The sequence below is a fragment of the Bos mutus genome, chromosome 9 (assembly GCF_027580195.1).
Source record: "Bos mutus isolate GX-2022 chromosome 9, NWIPB_WYAK_1.1, whole genome shotgun sequence".
In the NCBI taxonomy this organism is placed as follows: Eukaryota; Metazoa; Chordata; class Mammalia; order Artiodactyla; family Bovidae; genus Bos; species Bos mutus.
Window position 1 is genome coordinate 12,754,715 of NC_091625.1, and position 10,895 is coordinate 12,765,609.

Consider the following 10,895-nt stretch of genomic DNA (forward strand, 5'->3'; position numbering starts at 1 on the left):
GATGCTGGGAGGGATTGGGGGCAGGAGGAAAAGCGGACGACAGAGGATGAGATGGCTGGATGGCATCACTGACTCAATGGATGTGAGTTTGAGTGAACTCCGGGAGATGGTGATGGACAGGGAGGCCTGGCGTGCTTTGATTCATGGGGTTGCAAAGAGTCGGACATGACTGAGTGGCTGAACTGAACTGAACTGAAAGTCCACACTATTCTGACTTCTTTAATTTTTCCTACTATCTCTTTCCTATTCCAGCATCCTAAACTATGTTTCGGAGAAGGCAATGGCACCCAACTCCAGTACTCTTGCCTGGAAAATCCCAGGAGCCTGGTAGGCTGAAGTCCATGGGGTTGCTAAGAGTCGGACACGACTGAGCGACTTCACTTTCACTTTTCACTTTCATGCATTGGAGAAGGAAATGGCAACCCACTCCAGTGTTCTTGCCTGGAGAATCCCAGGGACGGGGGAGCCTGGTGGGCTGCCGTCTATGGGGTTGCAAAGAAACGGACACGACTGAAGTGACTTAGCAGCAGCAAACTATGTTTAATCATCATCTCACCCTAGGCTCCTCTTGGCTGTTGCAGTTCCTTAGACTTTCCTTTTTTTTTTTATTACCTTGATAATCTTAAGGAGTACTGGTCAGGAATGTTATAAGATACCCCTCTATTGACGTGTGTCTCACATTTTTCTCATGATTAGACTGGAGTTGTGAGTTTGGGGAAAGAAACTGGAGAAGTACTGGCCATCACATCATATCAAATGTGTGTACCATCAACATGACTTCTCTTGATGTTGACCTTGATCATTTAGCCAAAGTAGGCTTGTCAGATTTTGCCACTGGAAAGTTACACACACATTCCTTTGCAGAGAACAGATTTGGAAGTCAGTCACTCTGTGTCCACACCTAATTAAAGCAGAAGTAGGTTCCACCTCCTAGAGGGCAGAGGATCTATATAAATTACTTGTAAATTTTCTGCAGGCAAGTTTGTTTATTCTCTGTCACTTATTTGTTCAATCATTTATTTGTATCAATATGGATTCCTCTCTTACTAATCTTTTTCAAGAACCAGCTTCTGGCTTTGCTTTTCCTATTTGTGTTTTGTATTCCATTGGTTTTTGCTCTAATCATTTTATTTCCTTAATTGTTGTTTCCTTAAGATGATTCTGTTTTCTCTAATTTTTGGAGTTGAATTTTTACCTCATTTGCTTCATTCTTGCCGGTAATTGCAGTATACGGAGGAATCAGCAGCTCCCCTCGGCCCTGGGAGCCCCCTCCACTCACCCAGGCATCCTCGCTGGAACTCTAGAAACAGCCAGGTTGGGTGTGAGACCCTTGGCCTGCTCCCACACTGCCCTCTCTCCAGGGACATGAGCTCCTTCACCCTCCTGACTGTCCTCCTCAAGCAGTCTTCACATTATGTAAACATCCCACTCTCTTTAAATTTCCATGAGACTTGTTTTGCTGTAGAAATGTTAGGGGAAACATGCTGACTGAAACACCCTCCCTGGCCAGGTGCCATAGTAACCATTTGTGTGAGTTATTTTATAACAGGACGTCCTGATAAGGAGCTCAGAACTAACAAGTCACCACCAACGGGAAAGGTCAAAAGGAGAAGCCACGTGTCCAACCACCTCCCAGAATCCTCCTCGCTGGCGTCCATCTTGGCTGAGCAACATGTGTACCACCAGGAAGGACCCTGAGTCAGAATGATTGACCAAAGACAACCTAGAAACTAATCCCATCACCATAAAACCCGAGACTGTGAGCCACGTGGCACAGCAGTCCCCTGGGATCCCTTACTCTTCTGCTCTCCTCCCAGGAGCCCCTTCCCAATAAAGTCTCTTGCTTTGTCAGCATGTGTGTCTCCTCAGACAATTCATTTACATGTGTTAGACAAGAGCCCCCTTTGGGGCCCTGTAAGGGGTCCCCCTTCCTGCAAAGGAAAGACAAGAGTCACTTTCTATTGACCTTCTTTAAAGGCTTGGCAAGAATCCCACAGCCCTGACAAAGACTCTGTATTGCCCCTGATGGTTTGGACTTCATGCCCTCTTGTGGGCTTATTATGATTTTTTTTTCTATAATACTTTTTAGAAAAGTACATTTCCAAATGTGCTCAATTCTTAGTCCCAAGAGGTGATCCCAGAGTTAGCCACCAGGTAGAGGACAATCTTATCAATTACACTTCCAGCTAGTTCTGTAAAAGTAACAGGAAAGGCTTCTTGCCTCAGAGTTTCAGCACTCTTTCCGAAAGCACTCCAAATTTTTACATTTTCTGTAGATAACCATATTTGTAAAGGGGATAGGTAAAAGTAAGACTGAATAAGCTTATTTATTCACATGATTCAGCAAAACCACAATATTTATCTAATTGTCTTCTCAGGAAGGTGAAACTTAAAACTCCTGTGAGCAACCCATGAGAATTCCACAACTGCTCCCAGCTTTGTCCCAAAGCCAAAGCCCCAGAATGTCTCCGGGAGGGAGACCCTGGTTCTTGCTTATCCTTGATGAATTAATGTTTGTTTTTTATTCAACAAAGGAAAAACTTAGAACTCTGACAGAAATATATCAAAAGGGATGTCCCCAAAAGTCCTTTGAATAGGTGACATGAAATTACGTTGGTGATGACTAGGTAATAACCCACACAGCTCTCTCACCTCTGCTGTCAAGAATATCTTTCCATGGGCAACACAGAAATTCAATGTAGGACTGGGAAGAGAGCTGGATGATGAAGACACCTTCCCTCATTTGCACTTGAAATAGACAGTCACTTCTCTAGGCTCTGCCATTGGAGAAGGCAATGGCAACCCACTCCAGTACTCTTGCCTGGAAAATCCCATGAACAGAGGAGCCTGGTAGGCTGCAGTCCATGGGGTCGCGAAGAGTCAGACACGACTGAGCGACTTCACTTTCACTTTCACTCTCTAGGCTCTGCTAGAGCCAGGTTATCAGGCCCATCTTTGTCCCGGATGAAGGAAGAAACTCCAGATGGGTGTTTAGTTATGAAATGTGTCAACTCAACCATCCTTCCAGAATGAACCCCAGTCTGGACTTCCCTAGCAGTCCAGTGGTTAAGACTGCATGCTGCCAATCCAAGGGGTGTGGGCTTCGATCCCTGGCCAGGCAGCTAAGATCCTGCATGCTGTGGGGTGCAACCAGAAAGAAAAAAAAGAGTGAATCCCTGTTGAGGGTAAAGCATGAGACAGAAAGCCCTCCTCCGCCTGCCAGCACCACAGCTGGACCTCAGCTGAAGACAGCTGCCCACTACAGGCCTGCCCCCACCTACGGCATCCCTGACCCCTTCCACTCTGAGAGCGTCTACTCTAGGAAACCAATGAAAGGCTGAATGCAGTTAACACAATTATAGGCAAGTGTGAGTGCCAGAAGCCTCACTGCTAGAAAAGAGGTTCTCACATGTGGCAGGAGAGCAGAGAAAGCTGAGACCAGGCTTTCAACCACAGAGAGCAGCTGAGCTCCAGGGTGGAGCTTCCACTGCAAGAAGGATGGTTCTGCCAAGGTTGAAAACCCACGGGATCTGATGTCTGGGTTGATGCCCTGGAAAAATCTTTGTGTTCTCAGTTCCTCCAAGCCTGCAGGAATGGCCCAGCCCTCCATCCTTATTAAAAGGTAACATCTTCCACTTACTTGAGGACAATACAGAGATAACATGTGCCTCCCTCAAAGTTCCCAGGATCTGCCCCACAGGCCGTAAGCCAATAACTAATCACAGCCTGGTTGGGCATGTGCTACCTGTTAAGTTGCTACAGAAACCAGCCAGCTTGTGCCAGGAGGAACCTAGAGAGGATGCAACAGATGAGATGATGATGGTATCTGATGAAGTGTAAGCAGAACATAAGATTGGATGTTCAGTTCAGTTGCTCAATCATGTCAGACTCTTTGTGACCCCATAGACTGCAGCATGCCAGGACTCCCTGTCCATCACCAACTCCCAGAGCTTATTCAACTCATGTCCATTGAGTTGGTGATGCCATCCAACCATCTTATCCTCTCTCAGCCCTTCTCCTGCCTTCAATCATTCCCAGCATCAGGGTCTTTTTTCTAATGAGTCAGTTCTTCACATCAGGTGGCCAAAGTATTGGAGTTTCAGCTTCAGCATCAGTCCTTCCAGTGAACAGTCAGGACTGATTTCCTTTAGGATTGACTGGTTTGACCTCCTTGCTGTCCAAGGGACTCTCAAGAGTCTTCTCCAACACCACAGTTCAAAAGCATCAATCCTTCAGTGCTCAGCTTTCTTTATAGTCCAGCTATCACATACACACATCACTACTGGAAAAACCATAGCTTTGACTAGATGGACATTTGTTGACAAGGTAATGTCTCTGCTTTTTAATATGCTTCTAGGTTGGTCATAGCTTTTCTTCCAAGGAGCAAGCGTCTTTTAATTTCATGGCTACAGTCACCATCTGCAGTGATTTTGGAGCCCAGGAAAATAAAGTCTGTCACTGTTTCCACTGTTTCCCTATCTATTTGCCATGAAGTGATGGGACTGTATGCCATGATCTTAGTTTTTTGAATGTTGAGTTTTAAGCCAACTTCTTCTCTCTCCTCTTTCACTTTCATCAAGAAGCTCTTTAGTTCCTCTTCACTTTCTGCCGTAAGGGTGGTGTCATCTGCATATCTGAGGTTATTGATATTTCTCCCAGCAATCTTGATTCCAGCTTCGATGAGGACTGGATTAGGGAGAGTTCATCCATTGGCGAGCACTTCTGCAAGATAGAGGATTTCATGCCTGACAAATGTCCTGAAAGGCAATCTTACTACTAGGATGGCTCCCAGAAGCAGAAAACAATAGATCACACTAAGCAAAGTGTAAAGCCCAGCAGGTACCAAAGATGGAAGAAAGAATCAAAAAGCACAAAGTCAGGCAATGGAATATTATTCAGCCATTAAAAAGAACACGATCCTTCTCCGAGAGACAGCTGCATTCACATGTTTGTTGCAGCACTATTCACAGTAGCCAAGATATGGAACCAACCACAGTGCCCACCAGTGGATGAAAGGCTAAAGAAGCTGTGGTGTGAACAATGAAATTTTATTCAGCCATGAGAAAGAAGAATATCCTGTTATTTGCAACAACGTGGATGGACCTGTAGCACATGATGCCAAAAGAAATAAGTCAGACAGTGAAAGACAAGTACTGTATGGTATCACTTACATGTGAAATTTTATTTTATTTCATTTTTTATTTTTTGCTGCCCTGGGTCCTCATTGCATGTGGCGGCTTTCTCTGGTTACAACATGAGGGCTTAGCTGCCCCACGGCATGTGGGATCTTAGTTCCCCAACCAAAGGATTGAACCCACATCCTCTGCAGTGGAAGGCAGATTCTTAACCACTGGACCACCTGGGAAGTCCCACAGGTGGGGAATTTTAACAAGCTGCTGCTGCTAAGTCACTTCAGTCGTGTCCGACTCTGTGTGACCCCATAGACGGCAGCCCACCAGCCTCCGCCATCCCTGGGGTTCTCCAGGCAAGAACACTGGAGTGGGTTGCCATTTCCTTCTCCAATGCATGAAAGTGAAAAGTGAAAGTGAAGTCGCTCAGTCGTGTCCGACTCTTAGCGACTCCATGGACTACAGCCTACCAGGCTCCTCCCTCCATGGGACTTTCCAGGCAAGAGTACTAGAGTGGGGTGCCATCGCCTTCTCTGTTTAACAAGCTAAACTCATGCAAACAGAGTGAAATGCTAGTTACCAGAGGCCGGGGGATAAGATAGATACTGTTTAAGAGTACAAACCTATGAGTAGTAAAGAAGCCACAGAGATCTAACACACAGTATAATGAACATAAACAACAAGACTGCACTCTACTCAAACTTGCTGACACTAGAACTTTACAAAGAAAGGTTTCTGTGTAAAGTAATGGAGGTGGCTCAGGTGCCATGCTAAACTAGGGTCTCTCAGGGCATTTGGGGTGGTGATCACCTTCTCCAAACAACAGAAGCCCAGAGATGCCACTCAGCCCTCAGAAGCCAGGAAGATGCGATTGTGGGTGGCCAGGTCCAAGGGTCCAAGGTTCTATCCAGGGGTAGATGGAATATGGCATCTCTAGGGATACTGCATAGTCTGTACATAAAATATCAAGCTAGGTGACCAGGAGGCTGAGGGCGAGAGACACAGTAAAAAGCTTTGCTGTTGCCCAACTTCCAGACTAAAGCCAGTTTTCAAACTGACCTCCAGGAAGAAGGACCTGGGAACACTGTGACAATTGTAGACGATGATTCCCTCCTCCTTCAGCTTGAGGAACCTGTAGTCACTTAACACAGGTAATGTGCCTTCAACAAAAAGAAATGCCCAAACATCACAGGCAACTCGACCCAAAGTCCTAGATGACACTGATACCTACGGGCTCCTCATGGCCCCCCTCCTGGAATGTGCACCTGGGGGAGGCAGGTGACAATTGGAGTCCTGCCCACATGGATCCACTGGAGCCATAGCCCACCTGGTGGTCGTCTTCCAGCTCCTGTTTCCCAGCATATAACTGAGGTGTTCACACTTTAGGCTGGCACAACTCCATCACCAGAAAGTTAAAGAAAGTTCCAAGAAAGTTAAAACACGATGACAGCACTCTACGTCCACACCTCAGTAGGTTTGGAGTGGGTTCTGAGAACGTGCATTCCTAACAGGCTTTGGGGCTTCCCTGATAGCTATAGTTGGTAAAGAATCTGCCCACAATGCAGGAGACCCCAGTTCGATTCCTGGGTCACGAAGATCTGCTGGAGAAGGGATCGGCTACCCACTCCAGTATTCTTGGGCTTCCCTTGTGGCTTAGCTGGTAAAGAATCCGCCTCCAATGAGGGACACCTGGGTTCGATCCCTGAGTTGGGAAGATCCCCTGGAGAAGGGAAAGGCTACCCACTCCAGTATTCTGGCCTGGAGAATTCCATGGACTGTATAGTCTATGGGGTCACAAAGATTGAGTGACTTTCACTTTCACTTTTCACTTAGAGGACTTGAGAGCAGAAAAGGACTGGCAGGTCCAGGCTGTGATGCAGGCAGCCCTGCAGATCCTATAGTGTGGGGTATCAGTGGTGGGGAAACAATGCCACTTGGAGCTGATGGAAAACCCCAGTGGGCACGTCATAATGCAGACCCTATGGGCCTGGGCCACAGCATCTGCACTGCAGACTCACACACCTTTTGAAAAGCACTCCTGGCATGCTGGCCCTGGTGATGGCTATAGGGTACCTGCCAGGGACCAGCCCCGGCTGATCCAGGGTATTCGAAGCAGGGACGGCATCGGCGACCTATTTATTTAAATATTTTATCAAAGATATAAAGAGTAATAGGATGAGGATAGCTCAGTAGGAAAATTCAGTGGAGAAAAGAGGCTGAGTAGCTTGGTTTACGAGGGAGACCAATAAAACTTCAAAACAAGAAGTTTGCACCACTTACGTAGGCCGCAGGTGTCCTTCCGTTCTCCCAAAGGAGAGGAGACACTGAGGCCTCCCCAGTTGGATCTTAGAAGCCCAGGCATAATTAGCAAGTATGGCGGGTTCCGCACTCCAGATGGAGACTCAGCCAGAATTTGGGAGAGAGAGCGACATGGGGAGACCAAGTTTCGGTGAACAAGGCCCGCACTTTATTTTCCAAAGTAGTTTTTATACCTTAAATTGTGCATAGAGGATAATGGGGGAAGGGGTGGAGTCATGCAAGGACAGCAGTTCCTGGTTCTAATCGAAGCCAGGCTTTCAAACTTATCATATGCAAAAGTTCAGGTGATTTACATCATCTTCTGGCCAGGAGGCCTGTTAACATTTTAAGAAACTTATATTTCTCTAAAGGTGATTATTCCAAAGTCAGGCACCAGCCTCCAAAAAAGCACTGGACAAAGCTGCATTCCTATAGGGCAAAGGTGAGGTGGGCTCAATCAAGAAAAGAATTAACTCAAGGGTCCAAGGTTACAAACATTGAGGCTACTACTTACATTTCTATACACCCATTATATCAATCAATACACTGCCAAGGACACAGTAGGTAAGGGGTATGGAGACTTAGCAGCAAACATTGGCTCAATAAGTGAAAAACCCTTCACCAATACAATTTCTAATCAATCTTTTAACTGCTCAAAGGAATCTGTATTTAGACAGTTTAGAACATCTCCTGCCTCTCACAGTTGGGAGGCTCTGAACGATCACATGTGGCCGGAAAAACCTATTCAGGCAGGCTAGAGGATTTCCAAAGGAGTTTGTAGGTTGAAACACTGTCACACACAGGAATTATTAACTGGAGCTGTAAGCTAACTCTTTTTTCAGAAAGAGGTATTGGGGGACAGCCCCCCGTAAAGTCAGAGGTGTAGGTGAAAGCACAAAGCAGAAAGTAGGCAGACTCTGGTTTTGGGGGTAGATGCTCAAGAATTTCCAGGGGGACTCCTGAGGCTCCATCCCGCCTTTGCGTATGCTGAGCCTCCTTCCTCATGACCTTTGCCTCGGGCGGAGCTCGCTCCCCGCAGGTACCATGTGACCATGCAGCACACCCAGAATCCAGGAGCTGGGTCCTCTCAGACCCACCAGGTCATTAGATCAGGTGGGCCACGTAGCTGTCCCTCATGAGATGGAAGTCGCATAGCTGGGGTGAGTGGTACAACTGGGAAGTCAGCAAGCAGGACCAGAGGGAACAAGCAGCTGCTGGAAGAGACATAGTCATCCTTCTGCTAACACCTCTGGCTGCATGGGGTGGCCGTTAAAGACAGTGAGGGGGGAAGTCCCCCCATGGCAAGAACTTCAGATGGTGCCCCTGGTCATCCACTGTGTGCTGAGTGGCCAAAGTTAAAACACATATAGCCTCATCAGTTCAGTTCAGTTCATAAGCAGTGGCAACGTCCTCCCTATTAACTGGGAAAAAGTCCAGCCCACCAGCAAAGGGCGGCCAGAAAATAGGAGGTCTGGGTAGAGGCAAGTGTGTGGATTCACGCATGTGTAGGCATGCTTTTCTGGTGTTTGTTACCCACCCGCCAGGCCAGGCAGACTAACCAGCTCAGGAGCTGGTGCTGGTCGCTGTCATTGGCCCCCACAATGTGGCACCGTGCTTACGTGGAGAGATCAGCCCTGGAGGAGGGAGTGATGCTGTGTGTGGACCTGTGCGGCCTGGGCTCCTGGTCACCCAGGCTGGTCTTGTGACCACCCCTGCCAAGTGCTAGTCTTGCCAGGAACAGAGCAGAGCTAAGTCCCCAGTGTGGTGCCACTCCGAGAAGACCACCCTGTCCCTTAGGGGAAAGCTGACTACATCGGACCCCCTTCTCCTCTTGAAAAGGACAACAAGTTGTTCTGACAGGAAGAGATGTGTTTACCAGATGGGATTTCACCCCCAGGAGCTCAACCAGAATCACCAATACAGGACCCTGGGTAATACCACCTCCAACCCAGGGACACACCTTATGACACAGAAGGAGCAGGAGGGACACACGGCCAGGGACCACTGGTCCCATCAGATGCCACAGCTGCAGGGAGCTGCCAGGCACACAAAGTGACAGCTCAAGTGCCAGCTCAGAGATGACAGGCTGCAAAGTGACACACCTTCCTCCAGGAAGCTGTCTGTACTTATAGCAATGACGTGGCGGGGGTGGGGGGGGGGGGGCTCTGTCACTGCCAGACAGAACACAGGCTGAGGACCAGGGAGGGGGGAGTGACCCACCCTGTCCAGGAGACCCGTGCGTGGGGTATCGGTGCTTCCAGGCCCTGCAAGCTTGGCGGAAAGTGCACAAAGACTGTCTTTCTGTGTGGGAATCTATAATTAAATTACTAAGATTTTCTATTAAATTCTAGGTACAGGCAGAGCTCAGAAATACTTGGTTCAGACCACTGTGATAAAGCAAATACTACAATAAATCAAGTCACACACATGGTTTTGGTTTCCCGGTCCATTTATACTTCTCTATGTGTGCAATAGCATCGTTCTAAAAAAAAGTACATACCTTAATTTAAAAATACTTTCTTGCTAAAAACGGTTAATCATTACCTGACAACAGCAGTGTTTCCACAAACTTTCAGTTTGCAAAGAAACAGCATCTTTGACACGCAATAAAGGAAAGCACAATAAAACAATGCATGCCTGTAAATTATACACCAAAGACAAAAGCTAAAATAGTGTGTGTGTGTCCTGGGAGACTGTTCTGAATGGAATTGTGTCTCTCCCAAAAGGTCCTACATTGAAGCCCCACCCCCAATGTGACTGTATCTAGAGATACGGGCTAATTAGGGTTACGTGAAGTCATGAGGGGGAGCCCTAATCTGAGAGGAACTAGCATCCTTATAAAAAGAGACCCCAAAACAGTCTCACAGCCCTCCCCAAGCCCGCCACCTCCCCAGCTCATCCAAGGCCATTAGGATCCAGTCTCCAAAACTGTGAGAAAGTGAATTTGCTGTTTAAATACTCAGTCTGTGGTATTTTGTGGTGGTAGCCTGAGCTAATAAGTACAGAATGTACTTATACAAGAATGTTCATTATAGCATTTATTATAATAGCCAGAAACTGGGGTGTCAGGGGGAGGAGGGAACTCATCAGTATTAGAATGGATGAATGACATGGTATAGTTATACAAGGAAATACTATATAATGAGGAAAATGAATGAAACACAAGCCCAGGCAACATAATGGATAAATCTCACAAAGCATGCTGAATACAAAAAAGTGTGTTAGTCACTTAGTTGTATCCGACTCTTTGCAATCCCACAGACTGTAACCCACCAGGCTCCTCTGTCCATGGAATTCTCTAGGCAAGAGTACTGGAGTGGGTAGCCTTTCACTTCTCCAGGGGATCTTCCTGACCCAGGGGATTGAACCCAGGTCTCCCACATAGCAGGCAGATTCTTTACCATCTGAGCCATCAGGGAAGCCCAAAAGTGAACGTAAATACAAAAAAATGGATTTGAAATCATACAA